General features: G+C 38.6%; 1 pseudogene; it reads left to right on the top strand.

Annotated features, from left to right (window-relative positions):
* The first annotated feature begins 4268 nt into the window (after positions 1-4268).
* Positions 4269-22108, top strand: part of LOC111174943 (protein SET-like) — a 57237-nt pseudogene continuing 39397 nt past the window's right edge.

The following is a 22108-nucleotide window of genomic DNA, read 5'->3' as shown; positions in this document are numbered from 1 at the left end:
AAGATATGATCTATCCTGGAGAATGTTCCATGACCACTTGAGAAGAAAATGTATTCTGTTGTTTTTGGATAGAATGTTCTGTAAATATCAATTAAGTCCATCTTGTTTAATGTGTCATCTAAAGCTTGTGTTTTCTTATTTGTTTTCATTTTGGATGATCTTTCCATTGGTGAAAGTGGGGTGTTAAAGTCCCCTACTATGATTGTGTTAGTGTCGATATCCCTTTTTATGGCTGTTAGCATTTACCTTATGTATTGAGGTGCTCCTATGTTGTGTGTATAAATATTTACATTTGTTATATCTTCTTCTTGGATCGATCTCTTGATCATTATGTAGTGTCCTTCTTGCCTCTTGTAATAGTCTTTATTTTAAAGTCTATTTTGTCTGATATGAGAATTGCTACTCCAGCTTTCTTTTGATTTCCATTTGCATGGAATATCTTTTTCCATCCCTTCACTTTCAGTCTGTATGTATCCCTCGGTCTGAAGTGGGTCTCTTGTAGACAGCATGCATACAGGTCTTCTTTCTGTTTCCATTCAACCAGTCTATGTCTTTTGGTTGGAGCATTTAATCCGTTTACATTTAAGGAAATTATCAATATGTATGTTCCTATTACCATTTTCTTAAGTGTTTTGGGTTTGTTTTTGTAGGTTTTTTCCTTCTCTTGTGTTTCCTGCCTAGAGAAGTTCCTTTAGCATTTGTTGTAAAGCTGGTTTGGTGGTGCTGAATTCTCTTTACTTTTGCTTGTCTTAAACGTTTTAATTTCTCAGTCAAATCTGAATGAGATCCTTGCTTTGTAGAGTAATCTTGATGGTAGGTTTTTCACTTTCATCACTTTAAATATGTCCTGCCACTCCCTTCTGGCTTGCAGTGCTTCTGCTGAAAGATCAACTGTTTACCTTATGGAGATCCCCTTGTATGTTATTTCTTGCTTTTCCCTTGCTGCTTTTAATATTTTTTCATTGTATTTAATTGTTGATAATTTGATTAATATGTGTCTTGACATGTTTCTCCTTGGATTTATCCTGTATAGGAGTCTCTGTGCTTTCTGGAGTTGATTGACAATTTCTTTTCCCATGTTAGGGAAGTTTTCAACTATAATCTCTTCAAATATTGTCTCAGACCCTTTCTTTTTCTCTTCTTCTTCTGGAACCCCCCCCATAATTTAAATGTTTGTGTGTTTAATGTTCTCTCAGACGTCTCTGAGACTGTCCTTAATCCTTTTCATTCTTTTCTCTTTATTCTGCTCTGTGGCAGTTATTTCCACTCTTTTAACTTCCAGGTCACTTATCCGTTCTTCTGCCTCAGTTATTCTGCTATTGATTCCTCCTAGAGAATTTTTTTTTTCATTACCACCTTTTTTTAAAATTTTTTATTTTTTTTATTTTTTTAACATCTTTATTGGGGTATAATTGCTTTACAATGGTGTGTTAGTTTCTGCTTTATAACAAAGTGAATCAGTTATACATATACATATGTTCCCATATGTCTTCCCTCTTGTGACTCCCTCCCTCCCACTCTCCCTATCCCACCCCTCCAGGCTGTCACAAAGCACTGAGATAATATCCCTGTGCCATGCGGCTGCTTCCCACTAGCTATCTACCTTACTACGTTTGTTAGTGTGTATATGTCCATGACTCTCTCTTGCCCTGTCAAAGCTCACCCTTCCCCCTCCCCATATCCTCAAGTCCATTCTCCAGTAGGTCTGCGTCTTTATTCCTGTCTTACCCCTAGGTTCTTCATGACATTTTTTTTTTCTTAAATTCCATATATATGTGTTAGCATACGGTATTTGTCTTTTTCTTTCTGACTTACTTCACTCTGTATGACAGACTCTAGGTCTATCCATCTCATTACAAATAGCTCAATTTCGTTTCTTTTTAAGGCTGAGTAATATTCCATTGTATATATGTACCACATCTTCTTTATCCATTCATCCGATGATGGGCACTTAGGTTGTTTCCATCTCCGGGCTATTGTAAATAGAGCTGCAATGAACATTTTGGTACATGACTCTTTTTGAATTTTGGTTTTCTCAGGGTATATGCCCAGTAGTGGGATTGCTGGGTCATATGGTAATTCTATTTGTAGTTTTTTAAGGAACCACCATACTGTTCTCCATAGTGGCTGAACCAATTCACATTCCCACCAGCAGTGCAAGAGTGTTCCCTTTTCTCCACACCCTCTCCAGCATTTATTGTTTCTAGGTTTTTTGATGATGGCCATTCTGACTGGTGTGAGATGATATCTCATTGTAGTTTTGATTTGCATTTCTCTAATGATTAATGATGTTGAGCATTCTTTCATGTGTCTGTTGGCATTCTGTATATCTTCTTTGGAGAAATGTCTATTTAGGTCTTCTGCCCATTTTTGGATTGGGTTGTTTGTTTTTTTGTTATTGAGCTGCATGAGCTGCTTGTAAATTTTGGAGATTAATCCTTTGTCAGTTGCTTCCTTTGCAAATATTTTCTCCCATTCTGAGGGTTGTCTTTTGGTCTTGTTTATGGTTTCCTTTGCTGTGCAAAAGCTTTGAAGTTTCATTAGGTCCCATTTGTTTATTTTTGTTTTTATTTCCATTACTCTAGGAGGTGGGTCAGAAAGGATCTTGCTGTGATTTATGTCATAGAGTGTTCTGCCTATGTTCTCCTCTAAGAGTTTGATAGTTTCTGGCCTTACATTTAGGTCTTTAATCCATTTTGAGCTTATTTTTGTGTATGGTGTTAGGGAGTGATCTAATCTCATACTTTTACATGTACCTGTCCAGTTTTCCCAGCACCATTTATTGAAGAGGCTGTCATTTCTCCACTGTACTTTCCTGCCACCTTTATCAAAGATAAGGTGTCCACATGTGCGTGGGTTTATCTCTGGGCTTTCTATCCTGTTCCATTGATATATCTTTCTGGTTTTGTGCCAGTACCATACTGTCTTGATTACTGTAGCTTTGTAGTATAGTCTGAAGCCAGGGAGCCTGATTCCTCCAGCTCCTTTTTTCGTTCTCAAGATTGCTTTGGCTATTCGGGGTCTTTTGTGTTTCCATACAAATTGCGAAATTTTTTGTTCTAGTTCTGTGAAAAATGCCAGTGGTAGTTTGATAGGGATTGCATTGAATCTGTAGATTGCTTTGGGTAGTAGAGTCATTTTCACAATGTTGATTCTTCCCATCCAAGAACATGGTATATCTCTCCATCTATTTGTATCATCTTTAATGTCTTTCATCAGTGTTTTATAATTTTCTGCATACAGGTCTTTTGTCTCCTTAGGTAGGTTTATTCCTAGATATTTTATTCTTTTTGTTGCAATGGTAAATGGGAGTGTTTTCTTGATTTCACTTTCAGATTTTTCATCATTAGTATATAGGAATGCCAGAGATTTCTGTGCATTAATTTTGTATCCTGCTACTTTACCAAATTCATTGATTAGCTCTAGTAGTTTTCTGGTAGCATCTTTAGGATTCTCTATGTATAGTATCATGTCATCTGCAAACAGTGACAGCTTTACTTCTTCTTTTCCAATTTGGATTCCTTTTATTTCCTTTTCTTCTCTGATTGCTGTGGCTAAAACTTCCAAAACTATGTTGAATAAGAGTGGTGAGAGTGAGCAACGTTGTCTTGTTCCTGATCTTAGTGGAAATGCTTTCAGATTTTCACCATTGAGGATGATGTTTTCTGTGGGCTTGTCATATATGGCCTTTATTATGTTGAGGAAATTTCCCTCTATGCCTATTTTCTGCAGGGTTTTTATCATAAATGGGTGTTGAATTTTGTCGAAAGCTTTCTTTGCATCTATTGAGATGATCATATGGTTTTTCTCCTTCAATTTGTTAATATGGTTTATCACATTGATAGATTTGCGTATATTGAAGAATCCTTGCATTCCTGGAATAAACCCCACTTGATCATGGTGTATGATCCTTTTAATGTGCAGTTGGATTCTGTTTGCTAGTATTTTGTTGAGGATTTTTGCATCTATGCTCATCAGTGATATTGGCCTGTAGTTTTCTTTCTTTGTGACATCCTTGTCTGGTTTTGGTATCAAGGTGATGGTGGCCTCATAGAAGGAATCTGGGAGTGTTCCTCCCTCTGCTATACTTTGGAAGAGTTTGAGAAGGATAGGTGTTAGCTCTTCTCTAAACGTTTGATAGAATTCACCTGTGAAGCCATCCGGTCCTGGGCTTTTGTTTGTTGGAAGATTTTTAATCACAGTTTCAATTTCAGTGCTTGTGATTGGCCTGTTCATATTTTCTATTTCTTCCTGATTCAGTCTTGGCAGGTTGTGCATTTCTAAGAATTTGTCCATTTCTTTCAGATTGTCCATTTTATTGGCATAGAGTTGCTTGTAGTAATCTCTCATGATTTTTTTTATTTCTGCAGTGTCAGTTGTTACTTCTCCTTTTTCATTTCTAATTCTATTGATTTGAGTCTTCTCCCTTTTTTTCTTGATGAGTCTGGCTAGTGGTTTATCTATTTTGTTTATCTTCTCAAAGAACAAGCTTTTAGTTTTATTGATCTTTGCTATTGTTTCCTTCATATCTTTTTCATTTATTTCTGATCTGATTTTTATGATTTCTTTCCTTCTGCTAGCTTTGGGGTTTTTTTGTTCTTTCTCTAATTGCTTTAGATGCAAGGTTAGGTTGTTTATTCGAGATGTTTCCTGCTTCTTAAGGGGGGCTTGTATTGCTATAAACTTCCCCCTTAGAACTGCTTTTGCTGCATCCCATAGGTTTGGGTCGTTGTGTCTCCATTGTCATTTGTTTCTAGGTATTTTTTTATTTCCTCTTTGATTTCTTCAGTGATCACTTCATTATTAAGTAGTGTATTGTTTAGCCTCCATGTGTTTGTATTTCTTACAGATCTTTTCCTGTAATTGATATCTAGTCTCATGGCGTTGTGGTCAGAAAAGATACTTGATACAATTTCAATTTTCTTAAATTTGCCAAGGCTTGATTTGTGACCCAAGATATGATCTATCCTGGAGAATGTTCCATGAGCACTTGAGAAAAATGTGTATTCTGTTGTTTTTGGATGGAGTGTCCTATAAATATCAATTAAGTCCATCTTGTTTAATGTATCATTTAAAGCTTGTGTTTCCTTATTTATTTTCATTTTGGATGATCTGTCCATGGGTGAAAGTGGGGTGTTAAAGTCCCCTACTATGAACGTGTTACTGTTGATCTCCCCTTTTATGGCTGTTAGTATTTGCCTTATGTATTGAGGTGCTCCTATGTTGGGTGCATAAATATTTACAATTGTTATATCTTCTTCTTGGATCGATCCCTTGATCATTATGTAGTGTCCTTCTTTGTCTCTTGTAATAGTGTTTATTTTAAAGTCTATTTTGTCTGATATGAGAATTGCTACTCCAGCTTTCTTTTGGTTTCCATTTGCATGGTATATCTTTTTCCATCCCCTTACTTTCAGTGTGTATGTGTCTCTAGGTCTGAAGTGGGTCTCTTGTAGACAGCATATATAAGGGTCTTGTTTTTGTATCCATTCAGCCAATCTTTGTCTTTTGGTGGGAGCATTTAGTCCATTTACATTTAAGGTAATTATCGATATGTATGTTCCTATTCCCATTTTCTAAATTGTTTTGGGTTCGTTAGTATAGGTCTTTTCCTTCTCTTATGTTTCTTGTCTAGAGAAGTTCCTTTAGCATTTGTTGTAAAGCTGGTTTGGTGGTGCTGAACTCTCTCAGCTTTTGCTTGTCTGTAAAGGTTTTAATTTCTCCATCAAATCTGAATGAGATCCTTGCTGGGTAGAGTAGTCTTGGTTGCAGGTTTTTCTCCTTCATCACTTTCAATATGTCCTGCCACTCCCTTCTGGCTTGTAGTGTTTCTGCTGAGAGATCAGCTGTTAACCTTATGGGGATTCCCTTGTGTGGTATTTGTTGTTTTTCCCTTGCTGCTTTTAATATGCTTTCTTTGTATTTAATTTTTGACAGTTTGATTAATATGTGTCTTGGCGTATTTCTCCTTGTATTTATCCTGTATGGGACTCTCTGTGCTTCCTGGACTTGATTAACTATTTCCTTTCCCATATTAGGGAAGTTTTCAACTATAATCTCTTCAAATATTTTCTCAGTCCCTTTCTTTTTCTCTTCTTCTTCTGGAACCCCTATAATTTGAATGTTGGTGCGTTTAATGTTGTCCCAGAGGCCTGTGAGACTGTCCTCAGTTCTTTTCATTCTTTTTTCTTTATTCAGCTCTGCAGTAGTTATTTCCACTATTTTATCTTCCAGGTCACTTATCCGTTCTTCTGCCTCAGTTATTCTGCTATTAATCCCATCTAGAGTACATTTAATTTCATTTATTGTGTTGTTCATCGTTGCTTGTTTCATCTTTATTTCTTCTAGGTCCCTGTTAACTGATTCTTGCATTTTGTCCATTCTATTTCCAAGATTTCGGATCATCCTTACTATCATTATTCTGAATTCTTTTTCAGGTAGACTGCCTATTTCCTCTTCATTTGTTAGGTCTGGTGCATTTTTATCTTGCTCCTTCATCTGCTGTGTGTTTTTCTGTCTTCTCATTTTGCTTATCTTACTGTGTTTGGGGTCTCCTTTTTGCCGGCTGCAGGTTCGTAGTTCCCGTTGTTTTTGATGTCTGTCTCCAGTGGCTAAGGTTGTTTCAGTGGGTTGTGTAGGCTTCCTGGTGGAGGGGACTAGTGCCTGTGTTGTGGTGGATGAGGCTGGATCTTGTCTCTCTAGTGGGCAGGTTCACGTCTGGTGGTGTGTTTTGGGGTGTTTGTGGCCTTATTATGATTTTAGGCAGCCTCTCTGCTAATGGGTGGGGTTGTGTTCCTGTTTTGCTAGTTGTTTGGCATAGGTTGTCCAGCACTGTGGCTTGCTGGTCGTTGAGTGAAGCTGGGTGCTGGTGTTGAGATGGAGATCTCTGGGAGATTTCTGCCATTTAATATTATGTGGAGCTGGGAGGTCTCTTGTTGACCAGTGTCCTGAAGTTGGCTCTCCTACCTCAGAGGCAGAGCCCTGACTCCTGGCTGGAGCACCAAGAGCCTTTCATCCACACGGCTCAGAATAAAAGGGAGAAAAAGTAGAATTAGTAGAAGTATGAGGAAAGAAAGAAGGAAAGGAGGAAAGGAAGGAAGGAAGAAAGAAGCAAAGAAGGAAAGAAAGGAGGGAGGGAGGGAGGAAGGAAGGAAGGAGGGAAAGAAGGAAAAAAGACAGAAAGAAAGAAGATACAGTAAAAATAAAATAAAGTATAATATAGTTATTGAATTAAAAAATATTTAGGAAAAAAAAAAAAGGGACGGATAGAACCTTAGGACAAATGTTGGAAGCAAAGCTATACAGAGAAAATCTTATACAGAAGCATACACATACACCTTCACAAAAAGAGGTAAAGGGGGAAAAATCATAAATCTTGCTCTCAGAGACCACCTCCTCAATTTGGGGTGATTCGTTGTCTAAAGGAGGGAAGGAAGGAAGGAAAGAAAGAAAGAACGAAGGTAAAGTATAATAAAGTTATTACAATTAAAGTTAATTATTAAGAAAAAAATTAAAAAAAAAAAAACCATGGATGGATAGAGCCCTAGGACAAATGGTGGAAGCAAGACTATACAGACAAGATCTCACACAGAAGCATACACGTACACATTCACAAAAAGAGGAAAAGGGAAAAAAATCATAGATCTCTCTCCTAAAGTCTACCTCTTCAATTTGGGATCATTCCTTGTCTATTCAGGTATTCCACAGATGCAGGGTATATCAAGTTGATTGTGGAGCTTTAATCCGCTGCTTCTGAGGCTGCTGGGAGAGATTTCCCTTTCTCTTCTTTGTTCTCACAGCTCACAGGAGCTCAGCTTTGGATTTGGCCCTGCCTCTGCGTGTAGGTCGCTGGAGGGCGTCTGTTTTTTGCTCAGACAGGACGGGGTTAAAGGAGCCGCTGATTCGGGGGCTCCGGCTCACTCAGGCCGGGGGTGGAGGGGGGGAGGGAGGGGCACTGCGTGCGAGGCGGGCCTGCGGCGGCAGAGGCCGGCGTGACGTTGCTCCAGCCTGAGGTCCGCCGTGCGTTCTCCCGGGAAAGTTGTCCCTGTATCCCGGGAACCTGGTAGTGGCGGGCTGCACAGGCTCCGCGGAAGAGGGGTGTGGAGAGTGACCTGTGCTCGCACACAGGCCCCTTGGTGGCGGCAGCAGCAGCCTTAGCGTCTCCCGCCCGTCTCTGGGGTCCGCGCTTTTAGCCGCGGCTCGCGCCCGTCTCTGGAGTTCCTTTAAGCAGCGCTCTTAAACCCCTCTCCTCGCGCACCAGGAAACAAAGAGGGAAGAAAAAGTCTCTTGCCTCTTTGGCAGGTGCAGACTTTTCCCGGACTCCCTCCCGGCTAGCCGTGGTGCACTAACCCCTTCAGGCTGTGTTCAAGCCGCCAACCCCAGTCCTCTCCCTGCGCTCTGTCCGAAACCGAAACCCGAGCCTCAGCTCGCAGCCCCGCCCGCCCCGGCGGGTGAGCAGACAAGCCTCTCGGGCTGGTGAGTGCCGGTCGGCACCGATCCTCTGTGCGGGAATCTCCCCGCTTTGCCCTCCGCACCTGTCGCTGTGCACTCCTCCGCGGTCCCGAAGCTCCCCCCTCTGCCTCCCGCAGTCTCCGCCCGCGAAGGGGCTTCCTAGTGTGTGGAAACTTTTCCTCCTTCACAGCTCCCTCCCACTGGTGCAGGTGCCGTCCTTATTTTTTGTCTCTGTTTTTTTTTTCTTTTGCCCTACCCAGGTATGTGGGGAGTTTCTTGCCTTTTGGGAGGTCTGAGGTCTTCTGCCAGCCTTCAGTAGGTGTTCTGTAGGAGTTGTTCCACATGTAGATGTATTTCTGGTGTATCCGTGGGGAGGAAGGTGATTTCCGCGTCTTACTCTTCCGCCATCTTCAAGGTCCCCTCTTCCTAGAGAATTTTTAATTTCATTTATTGTGTTGTTCATCATTGTTTGTTTGCTCTTTAGTTCTTCTAGGTCCTTGTTAAATGTTTCTTGTATTTTCTGCATTCTATTTCCAAGATTTTGGATCATCTTTCCTATCATTACTCTGAATTCTTTTTCAGGTAGACTGCCTATTTCCTCTTCATTTGTTTCGTCTGGTTGGTTTTCACTTTGCTCCTTCATCTGCTGTATTTGTCTCTGTCTTCTTATTTTGCTTAACTTCCTGTATTTGGGGGTCTCCTTTTCACAAGCTGCAGGTTCTTAGTGCCTGTCGTTTTTGGTGTCTGCCCACAGTGTGTGAGGTTGCTTCAGTGGCTCTTGTAGGTTTCCTGCTGGAGGGGACTGGTGCCTATGTTCTGGTGGGTGGGGCTGGATCTTGTCATTCTGGTAGGCAGGGTTGTGTCCAGTGGTGTGTTTTGGGCTGTCTGTGAACTTAGTATGATTTTAGGCAGGCTCTCTGCTAATGGGTGTGGTTGTTTTCCTGTCTTGCTAGTTGTTTGACATGGGGTGTCCACCACTGGAACTTGTTTGCCATTGGGTGTAGCTGGGTCTTAGTGTTGAGACGGAGATCTCTGGAGGAGCTCTCACCAATTGACATTACATGGGACCAGAAGGTCTCTGGTGGTCCAGTGTTCTGGACTTGGCTCTCCCACCACAGAGGCTCAGGCCTGATACCAGGGCAGACCACCGAGACCCTGTCGGCCACACAGCTCAGAAGAAAAGGAAGAGAAAAAATAAAATAGAGTACAAAAACTATAAGAAGAAAAAAAAAAGAAGCAACCAAATCAATAAACAAATCCACCAAAGATAATAAGTACTTAAAACTAAACTAAGATAAATATAAAAATCAGAAACAAAAACAAATCAGTCACAGACAGAAACCCCAAGTCTACAGTTGCTCCCAAAGTCCACGGCTTTAATTTTGGGAACATTCGTTGTCTGTTCAGGTATTCCACAGACACAGGGTTCATCAAGTTGATTGTGGGGATTTAATCCGCGGCTCCTGAGGGTGCACGGAGAGATTTCCCTTTCTCTTCTTTGTTCGCGCAGCTCCTGGGGTTCAGCTTTGGTTTTGGCCCCGCCTCTGTGTGTGGGTCGCCCTCAGGAGTCTGTTCCCGCCCAGACAGGAGGGGTGAAAGCAGCGGCTGATTAGGTCTGTCTTTCTTTCTCAGGCCAGGGAGAGGAGGGGTACAGTAGTCATAATTGGAATGTGGGTTGAGCCTGCCGTTGCACTGGCTGGCGTAACATTGCAACAGCCTGAGGCATGCCATGTGTTCTCCTGGGGAAGTTGTCCCTGGATCTTGGGACCCTGGCAGTGGTGGGCTGCGTAGGGTCCTGTGGGGGGTGTGGGTAGTGACCTGAGCTTGCACACAGAATTTTTGGTGGCAGCGGCAACAGCATTAGCATTTCATGCCCATCTCTGGGGTCCTAGCTGATAGTCACGGCTCATGCCTGTCTATAGAGCTTTCTTAGTCGGTGCTCTGCCTTCTGTGGGCACATGGGGAAGGAATCCCCTCTTCTCCTGCACCCCAAAACAATGGTCTCTTGCCTCTTAGGCAGGTCCATACTTTTCCCCTTACTTCCTCCTGGCTAGTTGTGGTGCACTAGCCCCCTTCAGGCTGTCTTCACGCGGCCAACCCCAGCCCTCTCCCTGGGGTCTGATCTCCGAAGCCCAAGCCTCAGCTCCCAGACCCGACCTGCCCTGGCAGGTAAGCAGACAAGCCTATCAGGCTGGTGAGTGCTAGTCGGCACCGATCCTCTGTGCAGGAATCTCTCCGCTTTGCCCTCTGCACCCCTGTTGCTGTGCTGTCCTCCATGGCTGTGAAGCTCCCCGCATGCCCACCCCCCATCTCCGGCAGTGAAGGGGCTTCCTAGTGTGTGGAAACTTTTCTTCCTTCACAGATCCCTCCCAGAAGGACAGGTCCCATCCCTATTCTTTTGTCTCTGTTTTTTCTTTTCTTCTTTTGCCCTACCCAGGTACGTGGGGGTTTTCTTGCATTTGGGAAGTCTGAGGTCTTCTGCCAGCATTCAGTAGGTGTTTTGTAAGAGTTGTTCCACATGTAGATGTATTTTTGATGTATTTGTGGGAAGGAAGGTAATCTCCTCATCTTACTCCTCTGCCATCTTGAAGGTCCCCCCCAAGCTATTATTTTCAATAAAACTGTTATAAACTTTCATTTAGAAGTCTTTTTTGAACATCTTTTTTTTTGTGTTTATTATTGACTAACATGGTAAGTGATTTTTAACTTTATGAGAAGTTGTCAAACAGTTCAAAACTGTACAACTTTACACTTTTACCAGCAATGTTTGAGACTTCCATTGTTCTACCTCCTTGACAACACTTGATATTGTCTGCCTTTTAAATTTCACCTACAGTAAGTCCCCTACATAAGAACAAGTTTTGTTCTGAGAGTGCATTCTTAGGTCCAATTTGTTTGTAAGTCCAACAAAGTTAGCCTAGGTACCCAACTAACACAATAGGCTATATAGTACTGTACTGTAATAGGTTTATAATACGTTTCACACAAATAATACATATAAACAAACAAACACAAAAAATAAAATAAAAGTTTTTAATCTTACAGTACAGTACCTTGAAAAGTACAGCAGTACAGTGCAAAAGCTGGCATACAGGGACTGGCTTCAAGTGAACAGGCAAGAAGAGTTACTGACTAGAGGAGGGAGAGGAGGTGGGAAATGGTAGAGCTGAAGTATCCTCAGCAATAGGAGACAGAGGACAAGCTGCAACTTCACTCACGCCTGACATTGATGGCACAGGTTCTGGTTCCTTGCTAGAACCAGATGCACATTTGCATCTTTGAAAGTTCACAACTTGAAGGTTTGTATGTAGGGGACTTACTGTATTTTATAGGAAGTGTAGGGATATTGGAGTTTCCATTTGTACTTCTTTGATAATTAATCATTTTTAGCATCTTTTCATGTGTTTATTCAGCTACTCATATCTTTATTTATGAAGTGTTTATGAAAAAAATCTCGCCTTTTAAAATATTTTATTTTACTTTTGAGTTGTAAGAGCTCTTTATATATTCAGGATACATGTGCTTTTCTATATATGTAAATTGCAGATATTTCCTTCTAGGCTGTGACTTGTATTTTCCTTTTCATAGTGGTGATTTTTGGGCTTCCCTGGTGGCACAGTGGTTGAGAGTCCGCCTGCTGATGCAGAGGACACGGGTTTGTGCCCCGGTCTGGGAAGATCCCACATGCCACGGAGCGGCTGGGCCCGTGAGCCATGGCTGCTGAGCCTGCGTCCGGAGCCTGTGCTCCGCGACGGCAGAGGCCACAACAGTGAAGCCCGTGTACCACAAAAAACAAAAAAAACATAGTGGTGTTTTTCTAAGAGCAAATGGTTTTTTTTTTTTTTTGGCTGCATTGGGTCTTTGTTGCTATGCACAGGCTTTCTCTAGCTGCGGTGAGCAGGGGCTACTATTCGTTGTGGTGCATAGGCTTCTCACTGCAGTGGCTTCTCTTGTTGCAGAGCACGGGCTCCAAGCATGCAGGCTTCAGTAGTTGTGGCACATGGGCTCAGTAGTTGTGGTTCATGGGCTCTAGAGCGCAGGCTCAATAGTTGCGGTGCACGGGCTTTGTTACTCCATGGCATGTGGGATCTTTCTGGACCAGGGCTTGAACCTGTGTGCCCTGCATTGGCAGGCAGATTCTTAACCACTGCACCACCAGGGAAGCCCAGAGCAAATGCTTTTAAATTTGTTGAGATCTTTTTATGTTTATATCTATGATTCATTTTAAGTCCATTTTTCTGGACAGTATGATGTGAGCATTGATGATAGTTTGTCATAAAATGATACTCAGTTGTTTCAGCATTGCCTGTTGAAAAGACTATTTTTTTCTTATTGAAATACCTTGGTTATCTTTCTTGAAAAATCAATTCATCATATATATGTAGGTCTATTTGTACACTTTCTAGTCTACTACAATTGATCTATTTATCTGTTTTTACTCTCAGCACCAACACTGTCTTAATTACTGTGGCTTTCTAGTGAGTCCTAAAATCAGGTAGTTTAAACATCACATAAATTCAGTATTATATTGGTTTCTGTTTTCTCATTATTCTGTACAAGGAAGGTGATATCACTAGAGCTTACATATAAAGAAATGCAAGCATCAAGACCAGAAGGCAGTATTTGTGCTCAAGCAATTAATTAATGTTTCTTTAGGTTACTATCAATATGATAAAACAACAAATAAAAGAATTTAAAAAATATTCTAGAGAACTCAAAGGGCCTCTGCTGTTGAAAACAGATTTAGATTACACTCGTATCAATAGAACATCATTTCAAAATGTAGTTATCCATATGGAATGGTTAGTCCTTCCTTGCACCGATCTGATTCTGCAATATGCTAATTGCTTTGTAAATCTTCTGCTCACCCTTATTAGATGGTCTGACATGTAGGATGAAAATCATTCACAAATTTGAAAAAAATACAGAAAAAAAATACCACTTTATAATTTTTTATCACACTTTCTCAGTATTTGCCATAAAATTTCTATGAACTAAATGAATTTGAATCACTACCCTATCATTTACTTAGAAAATTGCTTGTGTGTCTCTGTTTCCTTATTTGTAAAATAAAAATAATAAACCTGGCTCATAAGATTGTTGTAAGGACTAAAGGAGAAAGCATTTGAAAATTTCTGTAAGTAGAAGATGCCAGAAATATTAGTTTCCTTCCTTCCTTGACACCAGTGAGTAATAGAAAAGATGCTTTAGCTAATTTTGATTAGAAATAATCATGATTTTGTCTCTACAGATTCATAAATGGATGCACTTTCAAGTTTCATTTAAAAATATTATTTTAAAGTCTTTATTAATTTAATGGCATGATAGAAACATCTCACAGATATAAGCTCTGATTTTGGTATTCAACCCTTTGGTACTGTATCAAACACTTTCCAAAGTACCATTTAACTCACTCAGTGGAGGTAGATTGCATGAATAGCCTGCTGTGGGTTTTTCTTCCTTTCATATAGTTAACATTTATTGGGAATAAGTGCTTCAGATAGTTTGGATGATGTAGTGTAAGACAGAATAGTAATCATTTAACTACGGCATAAATTCAATTATTATTGTGTCTTATATCATAAGGTGTAATTAGGCAAAAATTAGCTTATGATTTCAGTTGATATAATTACTGTGGTAAAGGAAATATTATAATGTGTGAGTTAAGTATGGCAATTGTGTTTTCTGGATTTCTATGTTTCGATTCTCTGTTATCGTTTCTACTTCCCATAAGCAGTTTTCAGCCCCCTCCTGCCTTTTAAAGTCACAATACAAACTTTTTCATGCAATTTTACATAATTTTATTTTCTATGAAAGAGCAAACGGCTCAGGAAGGAAAAGAGAGCTGCAATATCAGCCTTCAGATCGTGTGGGCAAAACCAACAGGCACTTTCTTTTCAGCTGTGCTTTGACTTCAAATCACTTAAATTCTTCCTGAAAATAATTTTTTTCAACATACCCATATAACGTGAGCACAACCTATATTGAAAATGTTGAAGCCTAAGGTAGTTAGGAGAATAAAACTCCTTAAGTAGTTAGGAGAATAAAACAAGATAATGTTTCTGATCATTTATTATTAATATTCAAAAAATATTCATAAGGAATAGCCAATAGGTAGATGACATTTTGTAGTCTTTTATTAAGAAAAGAGGCAGATGGGTTGAAAGTATTTGCGTTGCATTTCTAAGCTTCCTCAGATAGTGTTCTTAACTCCTACTGATTTTAAGTGTTGGAATTTTCAGCACATATAAAGATAAGTGTTTTAAGCTGCTGATTTGCTAGTCATTGAATATCTAGAGTTTGAAAAATGACAAAGGAAATTATCTAATATTAGTTAACAGGTATTTTTGGTTTAAACGTAATTGCTACATGTTTTAGTGGCATCTTTTAAAAGCCTTCTCTTGTTTATTTAATACAGTTTTCAATGTATTACTACAAACTTTAAATACCAGAAACACAGCATAAAATATGTTCTATGTTTGTCTGTCTTGAAATTCCAATCACATCTGAATAAACACTTTCTCTTTTTCTAAAATCATTTGATGGAATGCAATCCACTGAGTTCTGATTCACTTCAATGTATTATCACAACCTTGTTTTTAGAGGTTGATGTCCAAGAATTAATGTCCCTTAAGAAGCTCTTTTATTTATTTTTTGGCAACTGTTTTCCTATTGGATAAAACGTTGAAACTCTTGACTAAAGGACATTTGCCATAGACTAAAAAACTATTTGGTTCCTATTCAAACCTAAGAAAATTAATTATGAGGTCAGACCTAATTCTGTTATTTATTTGGCAATAATAATAATACATCAAATGAATGCACCCTTTATTTGGATTTTAATGTACTTTTGGAAATATTCCATTTTTAAAAAGTTTGCACATTCCCTTTTTTGTTGTTGTGATTATGGCCATTTTGTGATAAAGAAATGAAAGCGTTGAGTTGTTTGTGGTCACATAGTCTCGATTAGTGGAAAACTGTCCAGGCCTTCTGATTCTCAACTCGCCTTTTTCCACAAGACTTCACTGCCAGTTCTGACCTTCACTCATTTTAGTTGCATGGTTTCCTTTTCATGTCCTCAAGTAAGCAAGGGTAATGCGGCTCTCTGTGTTATTGCAGCTGAGGGAAGTGAAGTGAAGGGGTCACCGGGGTCGAGATGACAGCAGAACTCTTACCGTTTGCTCACCAGGCTGCTGCTCAGCCCTTCCCTTCCTGCTGCCTTTGAAAACACACTTCTTGAAAGTAACTCCTTCTATTTCAAGTGTTCAAAGGTGGGCAAATCTTGTGGATTTTTATCAAACATAAAAGGATCATCAGCTTCATATGAGCAGTTTGCAAAGGGTAGTGAGAGAAAAGAATGTGAATTAATGTGTCTCTTACCGGCACTCAGGATGTGGTGACAGTCCATGAAATGATCACACGTAATTAATAAATAGCTACAAAGGTGAGGGAGTTAACTAATGGGTAAGCGGGTGATTAGTGGTTACCCCATTTTCCACTGTCTGAACTATTGATAAAAATGGTGTCTCCATAAATACAATGTGAGAGTGTATTATAATTCCTCCACAATCCCTTTCAACTCTAAAACTGTATTGTTAGGGAATTGTTTTAGAAAACCAATAAAAATCAGAATGAGTTGACAAAATTGACTTATTTAGAATGAACACTACAAGGACTTGTAAAAGAAATGTATGTTATTCTGAAACTGAAGCTTTGACAAAAGATAAACTAAGAATCATCAAAGGGAAAAAAATGTTGTCTCAACCAAAAATGAGCCACTTCCCATAACCTTGTCTATTGGATTTTAGAACTGGGGGTGTCTCTCACTTTTGGGTGGCAATATAGAAAGCAGCAATTTTGTCCCAAGTGATTTCTTTTCCAGAAAAATACAATTCAAATATGTTTGCCTAATAAAATCACTGCTGATAAGAGTATAATATACCATACCATTGTAGTATTTAATAAAATTATGTTTTACTAACACTCTAGAAAATCTCAATAACTAAACACTCATGTGCGGTATCCTTTACAATTGAAGTCCTGTAACTTTGAACTTAGGCATGTTTAATACAATTCAAGCAAAAAGTATTGCTTTTACAAAGAACAACATCTCTGTACACATTCATGGTACTTTGCAATTTAATTTTTTCCATATGTAATATTTAATTATTTATTGAAGTATAGTTGACTTACAATATTATAGTAATTTTAGATATATAACACAGGGATTTGATATTTTTATAGATTATGCTCCATATAAAGTTATTTTAAAATATTGACCATATTCCCTGTTTTGTATATTACATCCTTATACCTTACTTATTTTGTCTAGTTGCTTGTATCTACTAATCTCCTACCCTTGTCTTGCCTCTTCCTGACCTCTCCCCTTTGGTAACCACTAGTTTATTCTCTGTATCTGTGAGGCTGTTTCTGTTTTGTTATATTTATTCCTTTGTTTTATTTTTTAGATTCCACGTGTAAGTGAAAAATACACTATTTGTCTTTCTCTGTCGGACTTATTTCTTATATAATATTTTACCAAAGTATTAGAATATAAGTGCTGTGGAAAACAGACATTTATTAAATTCACTGCACAATCCAAAGTAAAACTCACTTTTCTTCCTGCCCACTCCCCCATATCTATATTTTTGTCCAACTCATTCAAATAAAAATATTCAGGCTGAACTGAAGTTAAACAAGAAATGTAGATTGGGGAGGGCTGACAACAAGCAGCCTCTGTCTCGGCATCATTCCTCACATTGAACTTTGTGCTCTACACTTCATTCAGATAAATGCCCAAAGGTGCAATTTCTAAGTTGTATGGTAGTTACATGGTTAGTTTCATAAGAACACTGCCAAATTGTTTTAATGAGTGGCTGTATTATTTATATGCCTACGAGCAATGTCTGGGTGATTGTTTCCCAGATCCTCATGAGCATTTGATGTTGCCAATATTTTTAATTTTAGCCATTCTGATAGGTAAGTAGTCATATCTCATTTTGGTTTGAATTTGCATTTCCCTAATTGCTAATGATGCTGAACATCTTTATGTCTTATTTGCTGTCTGTATATGCTCTTCAGTGAAATGTCTGTTCAGGTCTTTTGTCCATATTCTAATTGGATTGTTTTATTACTGTTGTTTGAGAGTTCTTTATAGATCCTAGCTATTAATCCTTCGCTGGATATGTGTTTTGCACATATTTGGGCTCAATCTGTAGCATGTCTTTTCATAAAGGTGTTTGAACACACAAAAAGTGTTTAATTTTGATGTGGTCTAATTTATCAGTTTCTATATTTATGCATCATGCTTTCGGTATCATGTCTTAGAATTCTTTGTCTACCCCTAGATTCTAAAGATTTTCTCCTGTGTTCTTTTCCCAAAAGTTTTATAATTTTACATTTAAGTTTCTGAGCCATTCTAACTTAATTTTGGTACAAGACATAAAGTTCAGGTTTGAGGTTCGAATTATTTTACCTTGGATGTCTTATTGTTCTAGAACTATTTGTTGAAAAGTCCTCCTCCATTGAATTGTTTTTGCATCTTTGCAAAAAATCAGTTGGCAGAATAATATTCCATGGTATGGATATATCGTATTTATTTATCTATTCATCATTTGATGGAAACTTGAGTTGTTTCTGCATTTTGGTTACCAGTAATGATTCTGCTATGAACATTGGTGTGCAACTGTTTGTGTGGACATATCTTTTCATTTCTCTTGGATATATTCTTAGGAGTGGAATTAATGGGTCTCATGGTAACTCTATGTTTAATATTTTGAGGAACTGCCAAACAGTTTTCCAAGGTAGCTGTACCATTTTACATTTTGATGAGCAATGTATGAGGATGCCAATTTCTCCACATCTTTACCAATGCTTGTTATCTGTCTTTTTTCATAACAGCTATCCTAATGGATGTGAAGTAATATCTCATTATGGTTTTTATTTGCATGTTCCTAATGAGCATCTTTTCATGTGCTTATTGGTCATTTGTGTATCTTCTTTGAAGAAATGCCTATTCAGATCCTTCACCCATTCTTTTTCTTCTATTCATTGTTCTGGTTTATTTCTTAAAATTTATTTTTTATTTTATTATTAATTTTTTAATATTTTTATTGGAGTATTTTGCTTTACAATGGTGTCTTAGTTTCTGCTGTATAACAAAGTGAATCAACTATATGTATACATATATCCCCATATTCTCTCCCTCTTGAGCCTCCCTCCCACTCTCCTTATCCCACTCCTCTAGGTCATCACAAAGCATTGAGCTGATCTCCCTGTGCTATGTGGCTGCTTACCACTAGCCATCCATTTCACATTTGGTAGTGTATATGTCAATGCTACTCTCTCACTTCGTCCCAGCTTTCCCTTCCCCCCGCCCATGTCCTCAAGTCCATTCTTTACATCTGTGTCTTTATTCCTGCCTGCCCCTAGGATCATCAGTATCGTTTTTTTAGGTTCCATATAGGTGTATTAGCATACAGTATTTGTTTTTCACTTTCTGACTTACTTCACTCTGTATGACAGACTCTAGGTCCATCCACCTCATTACAAATAACTCAATTTCATTCCTTTTTATGGCTAAGTAATATTCCATTGTATATATGTGCCACATCTTCTTTATCCATTCATCTGTCGATGGACATTTAGGTTGCTTCCATGTCCTAGCTATTGTAAATAGTGCTGCTCTGAATATTGTGGTACATGTCTCTTTTTGAATTATGGTTATCTTACGGTATATGCCCAGTAGTGGGATTGCTAGGTCATATGGTAGTTCTATTTTTATTTTTTTAAGGAACCTCCATACTGTTCTCCATAGTGGCTGTATCAATTTACATTCCTACCAACACTGCAGGAGAGTTCCCTATTCTCCACACCCTCTCCAGCATTTATTATTTGTAGCTTTTTGATGATGGCCATTCTGACTGGTGTGAGGTTATACCTCATTGTAGTTTTGACATGCTTTTCTCTAATGATTAATGATGTTGAGCATCTTTTCATGTGTTTGTTGGCAATCTGTATGTCTTCTTTGGAGAAATGTCTATTTAGGCCTTCTGCCCAATTTTGGATTTGGTTGTTTGTTTTTTTCATATTGAGCTGCATGAGCTGCTTGTATATTTTGGAGATTAACCCTCTGTCAGTTGCTTCGTTTGCAAATATTTTCTCCCATTCTGAGGGTTGTCTTTTCGTCTTGTTCATGGTTTCCTTTGCTGTGCAAAAGCCTTTAAGTTTCATTAGGTCCCCTTTGTTTATTTTTTTTTTTTATTTCCATTTCTCTAGGAGGCGGGTCAAAAAGGAACTTGATGTGATTTGTGTCATAGAGTGTTCTCCCTATGTTTTCCTCTAAGAATTTTATAGTGTCTGGCCTTACATTTAGGTCTTTAATCCATTTGGAGTTTATTATTGTGTATGGTGTTAGGAAGTGCTCTAATTTCTTTCTTTTACATGTAGCTGTCCAGTTTTACCAGCACCACTTATTGAAGAGGCTGTCTTTTCTCCACTGTATATTCTTGCCTCCTTCATCAAAGATAAGGTGACCATATGTGTGTGGGTTTATCTCTGGGCTTTCTATCCTGTTCCATTGATCTATATTTCTCTTTTTGTGCCAGCACCATACTGTCTTGATTACTGTAGCTTTGTAGTATAATCTAAAGTCCAGGAGCCTGATTCCTCCAGCTCCATTTTTCTTTCTCAAGTTTGCTTTGGTTATTCGAGGTCTTTTGTGTTTTCATACAAATTGTAAAATTTTTTGTTCCAGTTCTGTGAAAAATGCCATTGGTAATTTCATAGGGATTGCATTGAATCTGTAGATTGCTTTGGGTAGTGTAGTCATTTTCACAATGTTGATTATTCCAAACCAAGAAAATGGTATATCTTTCCATCTCTTTGTATTGTCTTTGATTTCTTTCATCAGTGTCATAGTTTTCTGCATACAGGTCTTTTGCCTCCTTAGGTAGGTTTATTCCTAGGTATTTTATTCTTTTTGTTGCAGTGGTAAATGGGAGTGTTTCCTTAATTTCACTTTCAGATTTTTTCATCATTAGTGTATAGGAATGCAAGGGATTTCTGTGCATTAATTTTGTGTCCTGCTACTTTACCAAATTCATTGATTAGCTCTAGTCGTTTTCTGGTGATATCTTTAGGATTTTCTATGTATAGTATCATGTCATCTGCAAACAGTGACGGTTTTACTTCTATTCCAATTTGGATACCTTTTATTTCTTTTTCTTCTCTGATTGCCATTGCTAAAACTCCCAAAAGTATGTTGAATAATAGTGCTATGGTTGGGCACTCTTGTCTTCTTCCTGATCTTCGAGGAAATGCTTTCAGTTTTTCACCATTGAGAATGATGTAGCCAGACTCATCAGGAAAAAAAAGGGGAGAAGACTCAAATCAACAGAATTAGAAATGAAAAAGGAGAAGTAACAACTGATGCCGTGGAAATACAAAGGATCATGAGAGACTACTACAAGCAACTATAGGCCAATAAAATGGACTATCTGGAGGAAATGGACAAATTCTTATAAAAGTACAACCTTCCAAGACTGATCCAGGAAGAAACAGAAAACAGGAACAAACCAATCACAAGCAATGAAATTGAAACAGTGATTAAAAATCTTCCAACAGGGCTTCCCTGGTGGCGCAGTTGTTGAGAGTCCGCCTGCCAATGCAGGGGACATGGGTTTGTGCCCTGGTCTGGGAAGATCCCACATGCCGCGGAGCTGCTAGGCCCATGAGCCATGGCTGCTGAGCTGCGCGTCCGGAGCCTGTGCTCCGCAACGGGAGAGGCCACAACGAGAGGCCCGTGTACAGCAAAAAAAAAAAAAAAAAAAAAAAAAAAACTTCCAACAAGCAAAAGCCCAGGGCCAGATGGATTCACAGGAGAATTCTATCAAACTTTTAGAGAAGAGCTAACACCTATCCTTCTCAAACTCTTCCAAAATATAGCAGAGGGAGGAATACTTCCAAACTCATTCTATGAGACCACCATCACCCTGATACCAAAACCAGACAAAGATGTCACAAAAAAAGAAAACTACAGACCAATATCACTGATGAACATAGATGCAAAAATCCTCAACAAAATACGAGCGAACAGAATACAACAGCACATTAAAAGGTTCATACACCATGATCTAGTGGGGTTTATCCCAGGAATGCAAGGATTCTCAATATATGCAAATCAGTCAATGTGATACACCATATTAATAAACTGAAAGAGAAAAACCATATGATCATCTCAATAGATGCAGAAAAAGGTTTTGACAAAATTCAACACCTATTTATGATAACAACTCTCCAGAAAGTGGGCATAGAGGGATTCTACCTCAACATAATAAAAGCCATATATGACAAACCCTTTGCCCATTTTTAAAACTTGGGTTATTTGTCCTTTTATTATTGAGTTGTAACAGTTCTTTACATATTTTGTATCCATTTCCTTTATCAGATATATTATTTCCAATTATTCTCTCCCATTTGTGGATTATCTTTTTGTGCTCTTAATGATATAGTTCACAGCAGAAATAGTTTTTATTTTTGATGAAGCTCAATTTATCTAATATTTCTTCTATCTCTTGTGCTTTGGTGTCATATCTCTTAAGTCTTTGCATTATCAAGGTCATGAAAATTTACTCTATATTTTTTTTTAAAGAGCTTT

Source organism: Delphinapterus leucas, chromosome 4, assembly GCF_059928025.1.
Source record: "Delphinapterus leucas isolate spDelLeu-1000000601 "Yukka" chromosome 4, BTC_Dleu_Yukka2, whole genome shotgun sequence".
NCBI lineage: Eukaryota > Metazoa > Chordata > Mammalia > Artiodactyla > Monodontidae > Delphinapterus > Delphinapterus leucas.
This window is presented reverse-complemented; position numbering and strand designations above follow the sequence as displayed.